General features: G+C 40.2%; 1 long non-coding RNA gene across 1 annotated transcript; it reads right to left on the reverse strand.

Annotated features, from left to right (window-relative positions):
- Positions 1–5604: 5604 nt before the first annotated feature.
- On the reverse strand, positions 5605–7724 carry LOC125745289 (uncharacterized). Its single transcript, XR_007398619.1, has 4 exons — positions 7432–7724; positions 7221–7284; positions 6391–6469; positions 5605–5982 (listed from the first exon to the last, which is right to left on the reverse strand). It is a non-coding gene; the product is annotated as an uncharacterized LOC125745289 (long non-coding RNA).
- Positions 7725–23737: the final 16013 nt, after the last annotated feature.

Below are 23737 nucleotides of genomic sequence, written 5' to 3' on the forward strand. Positions count from 1 at the left end.
AACTGAAATCTCTTGAAGATCAAGAGGTTACTGTGCTTAAATATATCACGTACTGCTGGTTTTGGTGCTTCTTCATTTTATACTCTGAATTTATTGTCTCCAGGTAGCTGGTGTTTTTTGCAGCATTTTGCAGTTTATTAGCACTTCTGGTGTCCTTCCTTGGGGGGCCGCAGAAGTCACTCTGAATAAGAGCGACAGCTGAAATATATCTGAATGAACGGCAGAGCTAAACTTGAATTAAGATACGCAGAGCCTGAAGAAATAGCGAGTGATGATTCTAACAATTTTCATTTTCACTTCCTAAACTGTTCATTAACAGGACCTCTGTTAATTAATAATAAACATAATAAACAATAAACTAGTGAACATGAAATTATTGAACTTTGTTATTTTGCAAAAGCATGGCCAGGCCTAAATGGTGACAGTGATTGTGCTTTAATGCTTCTTCAAGCAGTAGCTCGCGATCCCTTGTGGATAAAGGTAACGTTCTGTTAAGCAGTTTGTCAAGCGAAATGCATTAATGGCACCAAGGAGATGAAGTAAATGAGTAAATGAGTGTAGCTGTTTACAATTTAGCACCGTTGTAATTTAAAAGTAAACATTTGGATATTGATACCTACATCAGCTCCTTTAGCACCAGTTTTACTTGCAGTAGCGTTAACAGCTGGGGGGGCTGGGGGGGAGTGAGGGGGAGTAGTCTAATCTTCCTGCCCGTCCCTACTAACCCCTTTTTACTTTTCATCAGATGCTGGTATAAAAAGTTATTTAGTGTCCAGGAATAATGCTTGCTTATCCTCCTGACCCAGCATTTAGACAGCAGCAGTGCAGAGCCCCCCCCCCCCCCCCCCCCCCCCCAGCACACAGAAGGGTGTCTGTGCTCCCCTGACCGGAGGTCCCTGATCCCCTTCCTGGGGACGACACTGAAGTGGCAGCTGTCAATGGCTTAGCTCATCCTCCTCTCTGTCCCCGCTGTCAGAGTCCGGGGGCAGTGAGGAACCTAACATTTTATGAATGAGTGGGTGGCACATGAATATCCCCCCACCCATTGGTAAAAACACTGGAAAAACTGAAAAAAAAACTGCCATTGTGTTCTCAGTTGACCCAAACATACAGGGAATATAAATGACGAGAAAAAGACTGGTCTAGTCTCTATGTTATAAGAACTTAAGAATTTATGTTTATTCTTCGTATTCACTTCCAAAGATCTTTTTATTCAATTGTAAACAGCAAAGCATTAGTCTTATTTTTGAATCTGTTATATATTTGGAATGATCATTTGAGGAATTTATTAATGCATTTTCCTCTTAAATGATCACAGCATTATTTTATTCCTCATTTTAGTATGAGTGACTTGCAACTTGAGATACCTGGGCTTGGCTCCAGGCCAGCTTGCAATCCTGTCCAAGATAAGTGTTTGGGAGATGGATGGATTTTAGTAAGATAAGTGTGTCTGCTTTCTTTGGTTTTTGCGCACTGAAGATAATCAAGTTTTCAGTCATGGTATTAACTCTTTGAAGTGGCACCAACCAGAGATCCTAATTGCTCAGAATGATGAAACCATCATTTTAGGCTAAAGGCGCTAAAATGCTAAAAATCGTCCCCTTATTATCAGAAAATGATGACATCTCATTGAGTTGCAGTGCTTCATGCCATCCTGACTCCCCTGCTCTGCTTGTTATACCTCCCACCCCGGCTGGTGAAGTGGTTTTGGGGGGGGGGGGGGTGAAAATAGCAGCATGGTGCAAAAATCTACTGATGGAAGCCCAGGCAGGATCACAGGCCCTCGTCGTCTACCGCATGGCCCGTTTAGCTGAAATACGAGCAGAAGGAAGGCTTTGCTTCATTAGCACGGAAAACGCATGTGTGATAAAGTGGCCGCGGCTCGGGACAAAGGGAGTGGAGTGGACATTAGCATGTAAATAGCCGCGCACCAGTCTGCTGTTGGATGACAAAGAACTCTTGGGAATGCTGTTATTCCCAACAATGGGGCAGAAACACGTCGGATTTAAGTGCTTTCTTTCCACAGTTCTGCTCTCCCATTCCCTAATATCACACCTTGTGGTTTCCACAGCAATAGCCAGGCTCCCAAAAGCTATAAAATAGAAAGCATAATATTTAAAATAGCTGTGTAATACCTCATAAATACAAATTATATCTGCTGGAGTTTTTTCCTGGCCACAAAGGTGGAAAGTTACAGCATCCGACGGCCTACCTTTTTGGGCGTTAGTGGCCGAGTCAAATCGAGTTGCCTGACTGTGGTGTGGGGAGGGCCGTGCGTTTCTGCTGCCAGAGCGTGCCACGCATTCCCCCTTTGCCGTTTTGCGATTTCCCCCGAGTGCTCTAAAACCACCCGCGTGATTTAAAACACGCTACCACCCTCCAAATGAGCTGGTGATGCTAACGGAAAGGGCAGGCTAGCACGCCCACGGCCGTGCTAGAAGCGGCGAGCCGCGGATCCCAAAAACTGAGGCAAGTTGAGTTTCCGGTAAATGACTCCCCCCTTAGATTTCCATCCCGTATCTGCGCAGAACGCTCGGATCTTTCCATCTGGCTCGGGGAGCCGGATAGCACCGGAGAGTCCCTGTCTGATAATGAGGCGTGTTCTGGCCCATGCCAGGGCTCCCCTGGCAGTGCTCATAATTTGGAATTCAGATCCAATCTAAAGGTTTAGAGGTATGAGGGCCTTGTTTTTCAGGGTTTGTGGATGTGAGAGCATGTACTTGTGTTTGGCCCGAGTATGTGTGTGTGTGAACCCCAGTGTAGAGCAGGGAAGGATTCTACATCACTTCCTGAAATGGTTTATTTGCCAATGATTTCCTAGCAAAATACTGTATTTACCGTAATCATTTACTTTATTAATTTCTATATAGTAAAATTATTTTTCCATCATTATTTTATTACTCCGTAAAACCATAATAAGTAAAAGCAGTAGCCTCCATTCCTTTCAGGGAATAAGCATGATCCACCACAATACTGCCGCACCCCCCACATCCCCCCTCCCCAAAAAAAATGTCTTAAAAATTAAGTATAAAAGGAAAAAAAAATCTTTTTTATCAACTTTCCAAGCATTGTGTTTGCACTCTAACTAACAGTGGGTTTCACTGACGCACCATATGGTGCAGAGATAATCTGGTCCTTCCTGCTGATTGGGAGAAGGCTAACTTCTGTAATTAGATCAGATTATAAGGACCCTAAGGGAACAGAATTGGGGGCTGCCTTCTGGCCTATGAACTGTAAGGCGGAGGGCAGTGGTTCAGCTCTGAGAGACTCGAGCGTTTGAGGTCAGAAGGTCTGAAGTGGGAGCTGTGGGTCTTGCAGCCATGCAGAATGCGAGGTGGTTTGAAGACCTTTTTCTGATGAGACCCAGTGCATGATGTAATGTTTACCTCACAGTGGGTAATTTTATCGGCTCGCTTGTTATCCTCGGATACACCAAGCATAAAGAGAGCAGCTCGTCGGATTCACCGTGACTCGTGGTTCATCATTTGGAGACAACAGAATTAAAATTTAAAAACAAATCAGTTTCAAAAACAAAAGTTTATTTACTGCTTTGCAAATATACTTCCACCCTGTACCAGCACTCTTTTTGTTATTTTTTGGCATCTATAGTAACTAATTGGCTTGTTGACTTGTAAGTATTTTGCTTCCTAAGACTCACTTATTAGGAGGATTCACAAGTCCCCGGTAATTTCTGTAGAAAAACAAGCTGGAAACAATTTGATTGATTTATTCAAGCACTGTGTCTATGTGTTGGGTACTGGATGCAGAGCTAGTCTTACCTTTTCAGTGCCTTAGGCAAAGCTTTACTCTGAGAGCACCCATACCAAGGAAATAGACGGCTGGATGCAGTCCTGACAGGATGTTGCTCTTTTTTTAGCCACATGCTTGTTGTCCAGTGATAAGGTTCCCAGGCTGTGCTTAAATATATTTTTAACAATATCTCTGTGATTATGAGTCAAGGTAAGAAGCACTATAGGTATGACAAGAGAAGATGTAATTTAATCTGCACTGCTGCAATAACCCGGTCAAGGCCACAGACTGTTATGGTTGATCATGCAAAGATGAAGGAAAGCAGTCTTACCAGTGTTGGGTCAAGGCTCATGACAACACAGGAGCCTGAAGATGTGTCCGTCATGGAGATGGTCTGGTACAACCTTCATATGAAATGCTATAGGTCTGAATGTATTTTTCATAAATTTTGTATTTGTTAACAAATCTGTCCCATGAAGAAACATAATATGCACTGATTTTTATAAAACTCCCTTATATGTTATTATATTTAGACCTCCGGCCAACTGTTATCCAGGAGCTCAACTATAGTGTTTAGTAGAAATTGCTGTATTTAAGTGGATGTAAGCCCTGTGAGTTCGTAAGGTTATTTTTCCATGTGTCTAAAATGTTTTTATGTAGCAAAAAATGGACTAAGTGCATTTGCAGTCTGTAGTGTGTGTGCATGAGTGTGTGTGTGTGTGTGTGTGCGTGCATATGTGAGCACCTATAGTCAATTCAAGAATTATTGACACCCTTTATGAAAATCAGTAAAAATTAATTGATAAAATAAAAATAAGCATAACAATATGCATTCAAATGTTCTGCTAAAGTATTTGAGGAAGCCCTATAACACAACATAAATTTTACCAAATTTTTCAAACATTTTATTGGCTAGTACTTTTTTTTTTTTTGTAAAAAATATAGATATAATTTCTTAAAGCATCCCCTGGGGTGGATAGCTGAGCCTCTTCCTGTAAGATGTGACAAGCTGAGTGTGTTTTTGGAGGTGGGGGTCTTGCAGCACTTCTCCAGGCTGGACATTCCATTATTTCTGATATTCTTAAGTAAAGGTCTGATACAACCTTCATATGAAATGCTATAGGTTTGAATGTATATTTCATAAATGTAGTATTTGGTAACGCCGCTGCTCTGGAGCCGAACTCCTTTAAGATGGACTGAGGCAAAATGGAAAACTATCCTGTAGTTTGAGGAATCAAAATTCCAAACTCAAATCATAGACGCTCCATCCTCCGCTTGGCAAAGGCACTATTAATGCTGAACGATATATCTATACAGGTTTTGGAGTAACATATGCTGTCCTCCTCTTTTTCAGAGAAGGCATTTTAGATTTCAGAAAGACAATGCCAAACCACATTCTGCGTGTATTAAATACCTTGGCTCTGTAGTCCGGGTACTAGACTGGCATGCTTGCTGTCCAGACCTGTCACCCACTGAAAACATTTAGTGCATCATGAAATGAAAAATACGACAAAGGAGAGCCTGAACTGTTGAGCAGTTGAGATCCTATGTCAGGCAAGAATGGAACATTTTACTTTCAAAACTCCAGCAACTGGTCTCCTCAGTTCCCAAACTATAGATAGAGTTTTGTTAAAAGAAGAGGTGATGCAACACCGTGGTAAACACTCCCCTGTACCAACTATTTTGAAATGTGTTGCTGGCATGAAATTCAAATTGAGCATATATTTGTCATACTGTAAAACAATAACATTTCAATTAAATTATGGGTTTTTCATGATTTGCAAATTGTTGCATTCTGTTTTTATTTACATTTTACACAGTCATCCCAACGTTTTTGGAAATGGGGTTGTATATAACCATTGAAAAACCTAAGCTTTGCGGTCCTTCAATCATTTTTTTAATATATTTTCATGAATATCTGGGGTCATTGTCTTACTGATCTATGGCCAAGTGTTAACATTCTGGCAGGAGAAACTGAGCTTTCGGACATATAGCAGCAGCCAATCAGCCCCAGTGCATCGATGATCCAGCAGTATAATTCACTGTGGTGCTTTTCCTTGCTTGATGCCATTTTTGATGTCAAACATGCCGATTGTGTGCATGCCTGAAGAGTTCAGACACTGCAAATTGTGGGTTGTGTTCAGTAAGGTCATCTTTTGTGTAGCCTCCCGAAGAGGTTGCTGCAACCTTTCCGAGGGATACAGGATCTGAGGAAGGACCGCAGAACAGTTCCTGGAGATCAATTGAAAAGAGTAGAATTTCTTAACAAAGCCCACTTTGTTCCACTTTGTTTTACTATGTTTTTTTTTTTAACTGTACCACTATCTTCCTGAAAAATTATTTTGTTAAAAGAAATATAGGCAACTTCCCCAAACACAAAAGTAGGACATTTCAATCATGTGTGTGTTATTGCACAATTATTTTTCGAATTTTTATGGAGGGTATGAATAACTTTTGAGCTGACTACGTGTATATTGAATCACCTACTGTATAAACAACATCACAAGTGCACCTTACAACATCCACATGTACCTTAGCGGAAAACCTCTTCATTCCTCATAGCCAACAAAAAGCTACATTTAAGCGCAGAATATTTTGAATACATTTCATCTTCATGTTTAATAAAACCAAACTTTTCACCGAATGCTGTCAGCTCAGTCACGCAGATCTCCTCACAAAGGGCATTCAGTAGTCAATAACTTGCCAGAGCATCACGTTTCTGAAAGGAAAACCGCAGTAGCTGGGAGAGCACGACAAATTACTTACATACTAAAGCTATATTTAATCCCAACAACAAAGCTACCCAATGAGCCACCGTATTGCCCTATAATGTCATATAAATTATGCAGCTGAATTTTATGTACATATGTGAAAAATTACTTGTATAATAGAATAATAATGATAAAAATAACAATAATCAAATAATAATAATCAAATTACCTGCATGACTCATTTATGTAGCTGGATATTAAACTAGAGTAATTCTGGACATAGATCATCTCAAACATATAACAATAGATGCTAGGCTTTGCTAGGGCTGTGTTCCCTCTGGTAACACAAGAACACTGGACCAACACTGGTCCACTATTCCACTGGACCAATAAAGGCATGTCCACTATTCCTCTGGACCAATAAAGGCATGTCCACTATTCCACTGGACCAGTAAAGGCATGTCCACTATTCCATTTGCTTAGTTTACTTGTTCATAATGTAATACCTGATATGACTTAATGTGGCATTACTTGAAAATGCATACATATGCTTACCTCACAATCAGCTGTAGATATTATATTTTGTTAACATTTATTTCATTTACATTTGCATCTTTTATTTAATACAGCTTCTGTTCTACAGTAAGCGTTCAGTTAGATCAAAACTTCACTTATCCTTCACAAAAAATGGCATCAGGAAGCTAGTGTTAAGTGACTAGACAGGAAGAAACCCAACAAATACAGTTGTCTTTCACTTACTTTCTCCTGAGTGTCTGCGGACATACCTCTAACCTTAAATGTATTTATTGTCCCCATGACAGCTCTACAAGAGGAATAAAACAATGCCAATTATTATGACAACTAGGGACAATAGGCTTGAAGAAGGTTTATGTTTCTCCCCATTAAGTCATCAGCCATTAGATGTTCTCGTATCTCGTCTTGCTGCTCCATCATAGTCAGCGATGCTCACTGTTTACACAAGAGCAGCGCTCCTCATCACGGCACTGCATATCAGCTGTACTTCAGCCCTGGACCACCGTACAGCTGCTGTCACCTGCAGAATAGTCCTCCATCTGCATGTTACTACTCTTTGGCATTATGATAAACAGATACCATTGTCTTTGGGCTCAAGCTGCTTTATGTTGCTGTCTTGCTACTTGAACATATGTCATTTGGAAGTGGCCCGCTAATTAGGAAAGCCCATTGTGGCAAACTTTGCTGTCCTTCCTATTATCCCAACAGGAGATCTTTCAGGACTTCTGATGGGTTTAGCTCTGCGTCGTTAAGATTTATCAGATCTCTTTCACATCCTCTGCCGAAGGCACGTCCTCCACCAAAGGAGCTGGTGAAGGGATATTGATTAGGGGGGTGTGTTTAGGGAGTTGGCTATACTATCTTTTACCTTCTGTCTCTGATGAACAGGGTCAAAATCCGAACTGGAGGAAGATATGTGTCCCCCGGTGTCAATAGGCACTTCGCCCCAGGGACCTGGCATGCACAAAAGTTTGATGCCTTGGTTGCCGGTTCTCTTTCTACTTTCTCTTGATTCTATTACAGTCGTTTTAATTTACTCTATCAGACTGAGTCTCCTTTAGCAGGGACATCCAATGAGAGCGTGTACAAATGCAATTAGCGTACCGACAGCTGCAGCATATAACTGCTAATTAGATCATTAAATAAGACCAGACGCAGAATAAATGTGGCATTTTTTTAGTCCCCATCCCCCCCCCAACCATAGCAAACAGGCACAAAATGCAACAAAACTGGGCTGCGGCCTCAGGGAGTCTTAAGCCCTTAACTTCAAGAACTTTGCAAAGCAGAGAGACCCCGCCAGTGCTGACTGGCCGTCTTTAGGGAATTCTTCTGCCATCTGATGTGTGTTGGTTTAGAAGACTATTCATTTCATAAACTGAAGTCTTATAAGTTCACAAATAAATAGCATAAAATGCAAACTTATAAACTTTCTGAATACGTAGCCCATGGAATGATAATGCAAAAATGTGCAATTATACTATAGGTAGCCTGCTTACATTTACCAACAGTAAAATATTTATTTGCTGTTTAACAGAATATTAAATCCAGAGCGAGTTCCTTGTTTCACATATTAATAAAGACAAATTGTATTTGTTATGTATATAAACAATTTCAATTCCTTAATAAAAAAGTTGTGTAACTTATCCAAAAGCAAATTCATATTTTAGTATGAATGATTTTAATATGAATTAAAACTATAAATTCTATTGAAATATAAAGAATTGTTATTTCCATCACTGCATTTCTCTACTAAGATGTTCCCTAGACAACCAATTAACCACTATAAGAAACCAGTTTTTTACAAGAGAAAACACTTTAAAAATTGCAATGAACAATATTATTCAAAAGCCTGCTGCAAACTCTCCAGCGGATACCAATCCAAAGATGATCTTTGCTCACTCTAAAAAATCCTCTATGTAAGAAATACATTTTCCATCTGGATGTAAAACACCATGTCTTAGTATATTATATGACATATAACAATTTATATTCAAATTGTTCACTCATTGGTAAAAGAAATGTACACTTAACAGTGTGATGAAACACGACACCGAGGCAGGAAAAGCATCACTGATTGTAAATACCTGATTGCTAGCACCAAACTTCATCAGTCATAAGCCAGACAATACGACCGCAGCTGGACCGCGGACTGGTTGTAGGTGTGGATGTCATGCAGGAATTAGCAAAGCACGACTCTCATTATCATGACCCTCATCACAAGGCCTGGCTGAATTCTGAGCGCCTGCACTGTAGAGTATTAACTTGTAATCTAATCCTCACATTCTCGCCGTTGTTTCCTGATGTGGCCCTTGATCTTTTCAGCAGGACTGTTATGCTGTTAATGTTAAGCAAATGGAAACAGCACTGAGCTTAGACAGAAAGAAGAAACTATCAGCAGCAAGAACTAGGTAAGAATATAGCTAATTCGTGTTTGCAGTCTAGATGTAGTAGATGACAACTATAGATAGAGAACTATAGAGCAGGGTTCCCCAAATACAGTCCTGGAGGGCCAGAATTCAACAGTTTGCCGATTTCCTTGCTCAGATACACCTACCCAACCTGGTAAATAGCTGTTTGACCAGGGAAATCTACAAACTGTGTTGGGTTCTGGCCCTCCAGGACTGTAATTGGGGAACCCTGCCTTAGAGTACATGCTTAAGTCTATGATGAAGAAGTGCCTTCTAATGTCTAAGACTAACTAAGCAATTTAATTTCTTTACTTTTCTTGTTACCTCGATATTGACCTATTTGTTTTGAATTAGGGAGATGAATCTCATTTTATGCTCCGAATTAAAGTTTAATGAATGTACAATTTTGTTTCATATTACATCTATTCTTTTTAATAGGATTGTTAGGCTGTCAAAAATTATGTTATAATCATGTGTCCCATTACTGTATTATTAATTCAATTTATTGAGCAAAGTCTTTTGTAAGATGTGTATATATGTATTGATGCAGACCTAAATATGACTGAGTGATTTAATCAGTTGATGTATTTATGATATTTATGAAAATAAACCATTGACCCATGTCAAAGGCACACAAAACGTGATGTAACAGTAAAAACCAAGTTTCATTCAACTGTTCATTCAACTGTGCAAGTGACTATTGGTCTATGTTTTAACCAAACACACAAAACTAATTAGGAAAATGTTGGCAAGGTTATGTAAAAGTTACTTTATTTTTTATATAAATTCAAAGCCTTTTACACACAAAGACGATACCAATGTTGGCTGTTGGAACAAAGAAAAAAAGAGCTGAGATACTCTATGCATTAAAAGTAAATCTTATTTTTCATAATTTATGAAACCCAGATTAACAACTAAATGGGCGATTTTAATTGACAAATAATTGTGTAAGTTACTGCAAAATGACACTGGGCTAAATCACATAGCTACAACTGGTCAAGCAGTCACACAGACAAATCTTTGCTAATTATTCTGGGAAATATCTACTGTTTACTAAGTCGTTTCAGGTCTTTCTCAACAACACACGGTCTGCCACAGTAATCTGCCTGCCAATGGATCTTTACCAATTCCAAGCAACTTTCTCTGCCTTCAGTCAGGCAGAGTGCACAGTCTAGTGTTAGTCTAGAGATATATTTGCTTCACAGAAGTGAATACAAATGCATTAAATTCATTCATCCATTCAAATGAGTAACATACCTTATATAAAAGAAGTTGAAGCACAATATGTTTCCATACACAGATTGAAAGATATGTTGCTTAGGTGAACTGATGTTTCCAAATTGCCCTTAGTGTGTGATTGTGCCCTAGAAAAAAAAGGAATCGGTATCCTAGATACGCATTCGGAACTCCGATGTCAGATGATTTGCAGGTGCACTCATGCACAAAAGAAATGCTGTTAAAAAAACATGTCAATTGCCTGTTCCCTGAGAACATTATTGTCACAGCCACAGTCAAACTCTTAAGTGTAAAATACTGCTTATTGGCTAGCTATTGAAATGTCTATGATTCATTAGATAATTCATTCCACATCTAGCATTATTTTCTTCAGATAAATTAGCTCATTATTCAGTCAAATGCATATGAATAAAAGTCATTCCCTGTCTGGAATATTCTTATTTACTGGATGAGATGATGTTTGGATTGAAACTTTTGTTTTTTTTTGCCTTTTCTTTATTCCACTTTGCATACGTTTGCATGATATATATATATACATATATATATATGTGTGTGTGTGTGTGTGTGTATGTATGTGTGTGTGTACACATTGCTAGACATATATATTTTTTGTTTGTATATTTATATCAAATGCATATGCATGCATAGAAGCTTCCAGTTGTTTGCCAGGTGTAGAAATTTGCTGACTGAAGAAAGCTTAAAATGTATTCTTTTTCCGTAGTACAATAAGAGCGCCTATATTGCATGGAGCACAGCTTACAGACTTCAGCATTCCTTTGCAAGCCTGCAGTCCCTCTCAAAGTCATATCCTAAAAAATGTGACTTTAATGGGAAAGTGTGGAGCGCCGCTTCTCACCTGTCATCTTCCATTAGGAGGCGTGGCGGCTGACCTTGGGGCTTTCTCGATTAGGGCAGGGCTTTATTTTACCCTGATAATGTCGCTGTGAAATTGGGCCTGTGCAGAGCGCAGATTCTCATTACACCTCTCCAAATTAATTTGCAAGGTTGATTCTGCCCATTCATGCATACCTCGCATAGCACACACTCCAGCCGAATCCGGAAAACAATACATCTGAAAATGCTGTTCTGTACGTGTGGGGGTCTAGGAAAGTTCGTTCTGGGGGGTTGGGGTAGTACTGGAGATTGAGAGGATGTTGACTTTAATATGGCAACTTTGGTGCTGTTCTTGATGTTATTTCTCAAGGGCTGATTTGAATAAGTTATAAATCAATATATAATAATCCTGTAAAAATCCTTCTCACACGACAGACTGTTCTATTAATCATTCAGCACCGCTCCCCAGGATCAGTGTAGCCCTATCTGTATATCATATGGGGATGTGTGAGTGTAAGAAATGTGGGTGATATGTGCTTAACCACTGTTAGGTGATCGTCGTGCCATTTGCTGCCTTCCGGATGTAGGGAGGAGTAGCTTGGTGATGCACACATCTTGCAGTCTCACCCAACAGTCAGTATCCAGCCACAATACAAAACTAGAAGCTTAAACAATGGCAAATGAGTGCTGTGTTGCTTCTATTCGCCGACGAGAGCAAACACAGCTAAGGTGGTCGGCGATGCACGCTGGCTTGTGTTCATTTATACGTCAGATGGGATCTTCAGAGAGAGGCTGGGAAAACCAGGTTTAGCCATGTCAGTCATACGGAATCAGAAATCGGAAATCTCTGCATGCGAAAAAAAAAGGCAAAGAATTAAACCAGTGGATCAAGGAGTAGCAAGCAATTGATTCATGTGTGCATCAAGATCCCCTTTCACTAACATTCCTTAAATCATACCATCAAAATGCTCTTTTATTACTCCACATTTATCATGTCCTTCTCGGTACCACTCCTGCCATTTTGCCTGCTGTAACAATATTAATGAAGAGCACATAGGAAGAAAAAAAATACTTGTGCGCTGCCACAATTTTTATGGCTTTGTCAAAATAATAACAATGCGTCACTCTTGTGACAAGGTATTACTATCAATCAACTGTTTTCCTGGTGGAGAAGCCAGTGCGTTTAGATGGTTATTATTCCATATATTGAATTTTACATGCAGGTTGATTCTGGTCTCCATGGCGGCCAAGTGTGGATCACACACAGTGCCCAATTACAAAGAGTGGAGGAAACAAAAGACCAAGAAACAATAACCAGCACACATCAAGACACACGCATACACACAAACATCTATTAGGATAGATAAAGCAAGACAGAACTGGAGACAAAACCTAAGGCAAAATCATTACGTTTCTTTTTTGCTGGTATAGCTATGAGCTGGAAGAGAAGAATCATCAGAAACAGTACAAATACAGAAGATGTAGGGCGATGTAGCCATGCATTGTAGTTCACTGGAGACACTGGAGATTTTACCATAAATGTCTGTGACTGTACAAGTGTTTTCTGGTTCTGGTCCTGAAAAACTAACATAAATGTCTACCTACCGTTGAAGTTCACTCACAAAATGCTTAAACCCAAAACTTTGCAATCCAGACAAAATCAGGACAATCTGACTACCGCTGCCATTATTAGAACATAGTTATTGCACATTATTTCGTTTAACGGACTATGAATAAGCCGATGATGTCTAATGATACAAATATTTTATTTTAAATTCCTTGAGTAATACCTCGAGTGAGCAAACGAAGAATTTCTGAGATGGCAATGTTGTTCAGAAATGTTACAACTAACCCAAGTAAAGCTTTTAGAGTAACAGAAGGTTCTTCTTGTGTTTTCTATACCGCTGTTTAGTAGTAATTGCTTCTAAAGATGAAACAAGAAGTGGCATTCAGTAAGAGCATTGTAAAATGTCACCCAGGAAGCCACACGAAGCTGAATAGGACAATCAAGACCCTAACAACCCAGCCAGAGGTCGCTTGGCCTCCAGGACACATAGTGTTCTCTCTGTGGGACATAAAAAGAAGGGAACGAAGGTAGTGTGCTGTTAGGGTCAGAGACTAAGTATTGTTAGTGACCCTCGGTCACCATCTAACCCCGGTCCTTCCTGCAGAGTCAGAGTTTGGCCTGGAAATTCTGTGCATTTCGCCTTTCAAAAGTGGAAGCAAGTCACTGTAACCTTGCTGTTCTTAAATTGTAACTGCTGTTGAAATAATTCCGCTTTGCATTCATGCATTCAAATGAACATTGTCCTATGAGGAATTAATCAAGGAAGTCATTAGCACATAGACGTAATATAGAGCAGCAAAATGACTTGCAGAGTTTCTGTTTATTTTTTTTTGCATGTGCTTGCTGGCTGGCTGCACACTCACTTTATAGGATCAAGCCTTGCATGGAGACTGTACTAATGTTCATTCATCTGTCCCCCACCACCCAAAACCCCCAACCCCCCACACCGACCCCATCTAACACACCTCCCCAGCAGCCTCCCCTCCCACATACTTTCCTGGAGCCTGTTCAAACAGACAATTGTGTGAAGTAAATAAATTACACTCGGCTCTTTTGGTCTTTTCTGACCAGCAGGCAGCATTTTGAGCAGCTGCCCAGGATAATAGACCCAGACTGTGTTAGTATACAAAGGAGTGGAGCTCGGTGCAGGCAGATACCTTACCGGGACCTTCTAGGCCTCTGAGCTCTTCTGCCTCTGTTGCTCTGTAGCTCCCAGGAAAATCCCTCCCTTTTGTTGCGGCCTTCCCCTCTCTTGTTCTCCTTAAAGCTTGCAAGGTACAGATTGCTGGCTTTTATAACCTAAACTCTAATAAGCAGTGTAAAGAATGGTCAGCTATGGTAATGAAGACAGTCCTGTCAGATGCGCCTGGGGGGAGGCGATGGAGTTTACGCCAGAAGAGTGAGTTCTTGTGCCATACTGAGGCAAAGGTATCTTCTAAACTAGAGGTATCTATCTAAACTAAGTAACTACATTTCTCTGCAGGTTTCTGATGTGTGTAGGTCTCCAGCTGCTTCAGATACACCGCTAATAACTCACAGGATGAAAAGGAAAAGTCACACGTGATAAATATTTAATACATCTAAAATATAATAGATTTCAGTTGTGGTTTATTTAGGGTAGCAAATTATTGTACTTATGTTCATGACAATGTTTTTTAAAGTCATTTTTGGCCACAAATGGCTAGTCCCACAGTGCTGTGTTCAGGAGATTCAGGGAGGATCTGGGACTGAACAAGCAGCAGCATCTGGCCCGGGTTAGGGGAACATCTAACCGGATCAGGTACTGAACAAGTAGCAGCATCTGGCCCGGGTTAGGGGAACATCTAACCGGATCAGGTACTGAACAAGTAGCAGCGTCTGGCCCGGGTTGGGGGAACAGCTAGCCAGATCTGGTACTGAATATGCAGCACCATCTGGTCCGGGTTAGTGGAACGTCAAACCGAATCAGGTACTGAAGAAGCAGCAGCGTCTGGCTTGGTTAGGGTAACAGCTATCCGGATCAGCCTTGTTGTCAGAGCACTAGGAAAGGCCTAAGATCTAGACAAGATCAGAAGCCAGTGGGGTTATACACATTCTGAGCTTTGGACATATAATGAAACACAAAAATATGTTAATGCCACGTGCCTTAAAAATGAGGAAGAATGTAATCGACAATTAGCGTAATTTTCCCTTTAACCTGTGTTTGATGTGTTACTGCAAAAATGCATTTGATTTTGTTTCTATAACCCATGAGTGTAATTGCCTACTAAATATTTCACCCGTCCATCTCCAAGGTGGCCTATTATGGTATTAATACACTGACTGCGGAGTCATTTTCACAGCCCCCAAAATTACCATGATTATATTATGAAACACTAAAGGGGAAATACGAAGCAGTTCATTGTGCTATATGGGGAGTGCAATAATGCAATAATGGAACAAAAGGGAATGCATCAAAATAATGCATAAAAGCACAAGAGGCTTATTTCAAAAGGCCAACACTGTCACTGTCATGCCAGAGCAGAAGCACTGGCGCACTTGTTGTTATGCTGTAAACTAAATGTTTGTTATTAATTATGGATCCGTGACAAAGACAGATGGAACCAGGCATTGTTTCTGTTTACATGTAATTGACATTTAACTGTCTGTGAGAGAGTGGGTCACGCACCACTCTGCCTTTGAGGTTTGGAGATATTTGGCAAGCCATAGCAACAAATGACCTCTAAACATAACTGAATGGTTTTGATATGCTTTTAATTGCTATCGAGCCATTCGTTTAGGTCAAAAGCTATATTTTTTAAGAATCCAGTCAAATACTACAATCCAACAGTAATGTTGCAGTGAATTTTTTTTTTCTTGGATTCACATCAGTCAGTATTTTCTTATTATTTATTATGATTATTGTTGTCACTGTTTTGTGAAATAATAATGCAAATCATTTTATTAATACATGTAATGATTCGATAAGTAGTTATTGTTCTGTATTCACCCTGTTTCCATCTTCTACCTCATCATGTTTTCTTGTGTCGCTTTTGCTTTTTATTCACTAAAGCAGACCATCAAACTAAAACACTGTTTGCCATGTGTAGGAAATCTTTTAATAAAACATCGGATTAGTAGTCTGACACTCTCATTTATTATAAATTAAATTCCGTAATAGATTAATATGAACTGTCGCTCAAATACGTTGATGGATTATTTCAACTTCCATCTTTGCGATTCACAGGGTAATGAAAATTTCTCATACAAAAATTAAACAACGCCTATCCCCCCCCCCCCACCCCCACCCCCGTTGCTCTGGATTACTAGGCCTGCGTCTGTTTTTTTGCCTTCTGTCACGTTTCCTTCCACATTGTGGTCAGTCAAACAGGAAAAAGCCCGTTCGGTTTGCACCGGATTCCAAGTGTGTTTATTTTTTAGCTGTTCCGTAGTTTCCGCTTTGCCAGCTCAGATCACAGTGAAAATACCTGACAGATTTTGCCCGCTTGGCTTTGAATACTAAGTACCACTGTGGATCTTTCCCATTTTTCACAGTACTGCCATCCCCTTAAATGCACATACAAATTCCCCCACACAATCTGTTACACGCTGCTTCCTTCCTTTATATATACATAAAAAAAAAGCAAGCGAGTTGTCACTACGAACCATTCTTCCACATTTATATAGTATTATAGCACTCTAAGCCTGGTAAGAATAGGGTACATTAGGACCAGAACAAGAATGTTAAACTGGAAAAAAATATATTCTTTAATGCACATTTCGATAAGCATTGGTAACCATAAACCATAGACAATAATAGCAGTTCTCCTATTTCAAACAAATGTTATTTGCGGATTTATTTAATAATCCGATAAAAATATTCATAAAGATGTATATTTTGGTCACATTGTTTTCTGGATTGTACTTCAATAATCTAGTATGTTTACACACACACACACACACACACATGTAAAAATGCTCCCGAAGTGCGGTAAAACCTGAAACTTCCTTACTTTCGGGGACACTTCTTTAGGTCCCTATTTGTGTAACCTCAATTTTATAAAAAATCTGTGAATGCAATCAAAAAAGTAAAAATGTCAAAAGTCTTGTATTTTGTTTGGTTACTTTTGGTTAAGGTTAGGGCTGGGTAGGGGTTATATATATATGAGGCAAGTTTTAAGAGGGGATGCATGCAGTGTCCTGAAGGAGCAACTCTGGGTTAATGTGTAGAGTTCCGTGCTTAGTCGCCTGGAGGCCCCACAAAGACTGCAGCAGGTGCAGGCCTGGCCTTTGTCTCTGGCCTAATGGTTTGTTTTCTCGACTTGTAGGAACAGGAAAACTTTCTTTCTGCTGCCTGAGGGAGAAAAGATGACTTCCCTGCATTCTTTCAACGGCATATGGCCCCTCTGCCAGTGGACGGCAGACGGCAGGTGCTGCGCACAGGCACGTATGCGTGCACACAAGGGGACACACGCACGCACACACACGCATGCAGACGCGCATGTGAGCCTTCCCTCAAGCACCTGACTCACCCCTCCCTACACTAAAGTCTGGGCCTTTTTTGAGCGTCTGTGTTCTGTATTTGCTGCAGTGCATCTGCCTAGCAGGTATGCGCACTAAACAGCTGCTCGCTTGTCGGAGTTGCGTAGACGGGGTTTTTTTCCCCTTCCTCTTCCTGGAGAGAAAATCCCATTTACACTCACTTCAGCTCCCAGTAAAATGCCATCAATTGCTCTTTAATGTGCCAGGTTTACTTTCACATGAGTGTAAAGAGACCCCACTGTAGACCACTACTGTCCTGTTATAACACACACTGCTATATTGATCTTAATTTAACATTTGTAATGTCCATGATACAATAAAAATGACAGTGTATTTCTAATCCCTGTTTACAATGAACAAACATTCATTTGATATAAGTAAACACTAAAGGCTGGATACCTTTCCAATAAGACAAGGCCTGTGTGTTACATTTCAGGAAACCCTGTAAGATATCCAGAGCTGGATAGTTCAGGTCCAGAAAGTAAAATTCCAGGCCAAGATTAGTTTCAATCAACCAGTTGAGTACTCTGTGATTGTGCCTCTTTATATTCAACTGGCTGGTTGAAATAAAATCTTGGTCGGGATTTTTGCTTTCTGGACTTGGACTATCCACCTCTGAAACTGAATGTGAGGAAACTCACAATGAAGCTAGAAATAATGTTTATTAGGCTGGACCATCGACTATTTGTTTCATTTCAGTGACGAGCACGAAAAGCTGTGTCCAGCCTACCAGTAGTGCATTACCTTGTGTTTCCTTCTGCTCACATCCTGCCAGCTGCACCAGGTACACTGGGTGTGCATTAGCCCAAGCTGAGCCAGAGCTACCGGGGAACACAGCATTTTACATCTTAGGGACGGAAAGGTTTTGAAATGAATAGATATTAGAGATGGATATTCTAGAAAGTAAACGCTAGACCATGATTTTGTGTCAAACAAGCAGCTGAGTATAGAGAGTCACTGCCACAGAGTCCTCAATTGGTTGGTTGAAACAAATCTTGGCCTGGATTTTAAAGTTTTGGACCCGAAATGTCCACCTCTGGCAGAGATCCTTTTTGTTCTGGTTCCATTTAGCACAGTATGGAATTCTTGGCCAGATAAAAGGTGCGTCGAGCATGACCTACATGCATCACCACTCTTAGAGGCTTTGACGTGCTGGATCTCTGCACCTAACTCCAATTAATGGCATCCCTAATGGGTCACTCCCTACTTGAGGGGGCACACATAATGTAGAATTATGCTCTTACTTATGTATTAATTAACCGCAAACTATCTCATAGTTACATACTGTTCTCATGTTCATTCGTCATTAATGAATTGCGATACATCTTTTATCCCAAGCAATTATTATATTTGTTACTACATCGGTTAATTCAACAATCGGCTGTGAACTACTGAAGGAACAAATAATGAATAACACATGTGAAATACTAATCACATGTTTGTTCATCGTTAATGAGTCGAGAAGCATCTTTTATCCCAAGCAGTTACAATATTTATCTCTTAATTCTGTAAATCTTTGAGAACTACTGAAGGAACCACTGAACAAACTACTAAAGAAATATTGAATGAACAAGTAATAAATAACACAAGTGAATTACTGATCTCATGTTTGTTTATCATCAATAAATCGTGATGCATCTTTTATCCTAAGTAGCTAATATCTTTGTTCATGATCTGTACTTTAGTAGTAACTGAGGTAACACTAACTATTTGTGCCACGGAAAGTAAAGTGTTGCCATTTAAGGAATGAAAACCAAACACTCACCTCACCTGAAAGCAGGAGATGTGCAGGGCTCCATAGAAGTGGCAAGGACTTGGTGCTGCTGTTTGCTAACCTCAAAGGTTGGCCTTCAGTGTCACTCACTGTCAGCTGCACGAAACTCAGATATTGACACACATGTCCTGAATAGCAATGACCCATAATGCATGTATTCCATTTTTTTACAAGGCATTTTGTTTTTTAAAAGCCGGGGAGAAAATTGAGCACTTTGTAGCAACAAAACTCCAGCAGCTGTTGGTAATCACCCTCTATATACTGATGGTAATGTGTAGTTATCACTGCTGGGTTAGGGTGCTGTGGTTGGGAAAGGGGCGGGGGGGGGGGGGGGGGGGGTTGTGGAATACGATGAGCGGCATAGAAAACACCATTAAGAGAAAATGATAGCTCTGTCTCTGAAACTCCATTACAGAAGAAACACTTTAAAGAGTGTACCCGCTTTATTACCGGGTGCCATGAATTATTCATGACCCAGTGCTGGTTTTTTTTTTTTTGAACCTTCTGTTTAAACTGGAAGGCAGCCAGTTGGAATGGGGTACTGAGAGGAAGACAGCCATGTGCTGCGGACCGGCACTGCGCGACAGCCTGGCAGGGAGTACTCTGGGCGAGGGGGGGGGGGGGGGGATTCTGGGGGTCGAGCACGAGCACAGCTCACGTCCCGAGGGTGGGGCGAGGGCGGCCATACGCTGGGAGAGGCTGGGTGGATCGGGGCAGGCAGGGTGACGTCGCGGCACTGATTGGTATCATGGCTGCTTCAGTTACTCATCAGCTGTCGCCGTTAAGGTCTTAAAGCGCAGGCCGCTCGGGGAGGCGGGAGTCCTCTGCTCTGCTCGCATGTGCTGCATCCTTTATTTAATTGTTCTTTTAGATCATGCATATAGGGGAATCTTTATCATTTTGCCATTGCAACTGTATTTCAGCTGCTTAGCTTTTAGCCAAAGCACTTTGATATAATATGAGGAAATGTTCTCAAGAGTGTTTTGTTTAACCTTTTGAGGTAATTCATTCATAAACCAACGATGCGCTCTTTTTTAAAAAAAATTTAAAGCTTCCTGTATTTCCAAGTGACACACGGACAGGCTCAACGTTAAAATACCGTAGTTTCCACTCTTAACAAACCAGAATTAACAGACAGGTTAGACACAGCTCCTATGTCCATGTGCATTCTCAGCGCGAGACTCCATGCAGTCCACTCCACATTGCTCTATACCATAATGTGATTTGCATACAGATGTCTCCCAAAAATCCCCCCTCTGATCAGATGCAGGGAGGGTCCCTGCTCCATGGTAATAGGGGCATGTGTGGCCACCCCAAAATCTGTAACCATCAGTCTATGGTAAGTGAAGTTTTGAACCTCTACAAGCCCAGGTGGCACTACAATTGCCATTGAAGTTTGGGGCACTCATAGTTTTTTGCAATCACACCTCTTTCCCCCTCGCCTATTTATCTTTTCTCTCAATTTTTTTTTTTTTATTTTTTTATTTTTTGCGTTTTACTTTACAGTTCATAATGCAAAGAAAATGAGGAGGAACACATGGTGGGAGAATAAGCGAGAATGGTAACTCAGTGGCCCACAGTGGAGGAGGTAGGATCAGTGTTTGCCCGGTTTCCTGCTGAGAGACATACAGGGGTGGCTGAGCTGTTGGACGGAGACTGGAAAGTGAGAAACGTCTAATAATGATGAAAGAGCGGGACTGTGCGCGGGACAAAATGGGGAGGGCCGAGAAGACACCTCTGATTCAGCTTATGCACCAGATCCATACATCCCTCTGCTTTTCCCTTGTATCCTGTTTTTTTTTACCCTTTTACTTCTTGGAACAAGGCGGCTATGCTGTGGGACATCTGCTAAGCTAATTTTCCAGGAATTAGAAGCTCAAACAGATTTTTGAGACACCCTGTGACTCTTGCTTAGTTCTATTAAGTTTTCAAAAGGAGTTTGCCTGACACATCCATGCACCATTTTGGGGCCTAAAATTAAGCCTCTGAGTGCATTAAAAAAAAAAATTTACTCTTGAAAGTATTTGTAAGTCTGGCACAATAATATGAAAGAAAAATACTTTTCCAAAATTATGGAATACTTCAAAACTAATACAGTTCCACAACTAATTAGTATCTGGTTTTTATCATATCCACTAGAGCTGGATACAGCTACATGCTATGTAAATATCAGTTTATGTGTCATGTGATCTTTAACCTTGAAAAGAAGGAAGAAATGGCTGTGGCCACTAGCTTGTGACAGCTGGGCAAAGAAGCTCAGGCCTCTTCTTCATACACAAAGCCCATTAATAATGCCTCTTACTCAGTGGCCCCCACAGCCCCAAATTGCAGTAAGCTCCACCCAAAAGTGTGGTGGCTTTTGTCATTGTAATCAGGCCTTGTTTGTGGAGTGATGCCTGTATTTACCACTGGTCATGCCTTGTATTTACCCAGCCTGCTACTGCAGAGCTGCCTGTATGTTTGAATGAGGCAGGATTTCTGAGGGGGGGGGGGGGGGGGAGAGCACAGGAGGTGTGTGGGGAGGAACAAGGAATAAGCCAAGCTGCATTCCGGCAAGGTCCAGCAATTGGGCAGATAGAGACTGGATTCCTTTTGGCAGGATTGGGCCAACAGGACTGTGGATCTTTAAACAAGGAACTGATGATGAAGCTTATGAATCCTGGCACTTAGACCTGTCTGGTTTCTGTTTGTACAAAATACTGTTGTACAAAATACCAGACCATACACTGGGACAAATTGGCAGTACATACAGCTCCTACAATACCTTACTCTACTCCCAAGACCATCAACAGTACCAGGAACGGCTACAATAATGCATTGCCTGCACTGCCCACCTTAAATGCTCTTCGAACTTTTGCTCTTGCCGCCTAATTTGTATGATTCCTTGCGTTCATAATTGCTGGTCATTTAATGTAAATCCCAATCATGTTTAATATTCATTTTATGAAGGCTGTAATGAAGCATTCCTGGACATTTTTATTGTCTTCCATTGCTTGAGAAAAGTACTCCCATCTACTTTTGCTTGAAGTGTGTTTTCACTTATGTTTTACATGTTTTACATTTTAGACCTATGTAGGAAGTGTAGAACTTTGGGAATCTGAGTGGAAACAGTGTTAGAGAGCCCTTTTTGGGGTGATTTTAAAGTTATTTGGTTAACAAATCTTCTTCACCGCTGCCCAGTGAGACCACCAAGTGCCAGGGATTCCCAGATAAATCCTCCCAGAGATATTAGGAAGGTCAGCAATATTATAAACTTAGAGCTGTTCAATATGAACACACAGTGACAGAAAATTTAATAAGCGGTGAATTCATTACTTGTTCCCTTTTTACCATAGCAACAAGCACAAGGTCTTGAGACATCACAGCAGAACCATAATTGTTCACTGGGCCCTCTGTTATGGCAGCACCCATTGCTAACTTATTTAACTAAGGCTAACTAGGGTACTACAGACAAACATAATTACCTGTGGTTTTATTAGGTACTAATAAAGATAGAACCTTCGAACTAGAAACAAACCATTTCAGCTTGGTTTATTTTCCTTTTGTGGGAATGTTGTGAAACTTTTGTGGGAATGTTATATTGGGAATTCAGTGAAATGTTGTTTTTATGATACCTTGCTCTTGGAATATAAGAGTTTTATATGCATTATCTAGCAGATTCCCAATCAGATCAGTTTAAACTGCAACCCATAATAGGTGGGACAAATAACTGGAACTATACTTTTCTTAAGCATATGTGTTTATTCTTGAAAAATCAAGTGCTTCAGATATACATAATTTTCTGTTTCTATTATGCATTTCCTACGCAAAAATAAATATTGGATGTGTTTTTCAAGTCAATTTATGTGATGATGATGAGAACAACAACAATAACAATAATATAATACAATAATATTCATTAATAAATGATAGTAGTATAAGTAGTAGTAGTAATTTATAGCGATGCACCTATAATTTACGGCTGTATTAGTGTCTCAAATCATTTTTCTGGATGTTGAGTAACAAAGTCGTAAAACTTACTTTATTGACAAATGGCTGCAAGTATATAATAACTTCAAGGTTATTGAGGTGGAGAAGGCAGTGTCTGCTCTGTTTTTGAAAATAAATTATGAAACATGTAACTTTGATATAACTCATTACACATTTGTTGCTGTCATTTAAAAGTATGCTTTATATATATATATATATATATATATATATATATATATATATATATATATATAGCTGCTAGTTAAGATGGCAGCTTCATCAAGTTCCATCGGTTGCGTTGCACAAGACAAAACCGTGCAATTACCCAGCTACACCAAGTGTAATGTAATTCCTAGTAAGCAGTACTATCCATCTGTCGGTCTAGGAGTCAAACTCGACTTGAAGAGACATGATAATAAATTATATAATTTTAGGTGTGTGTGTGTATGTGTGT

The sequence above is a fragment of the Brienomyrus brachyistius genome, chromosome 6 (assembly GCF_023856365.1).
Source record: "Brienomyrus brachyistius isolate T26 chromosome 6, BBRACH_0.4, whole genome shotgun sequence".
Classification (NCBI taxonomy): Eukaryota; Metazoa; Chordata; class Actinopteri; order Osteoglossiformes; family Mormyridae; genus Brienomyrus; species Brienomyrus brachyistius.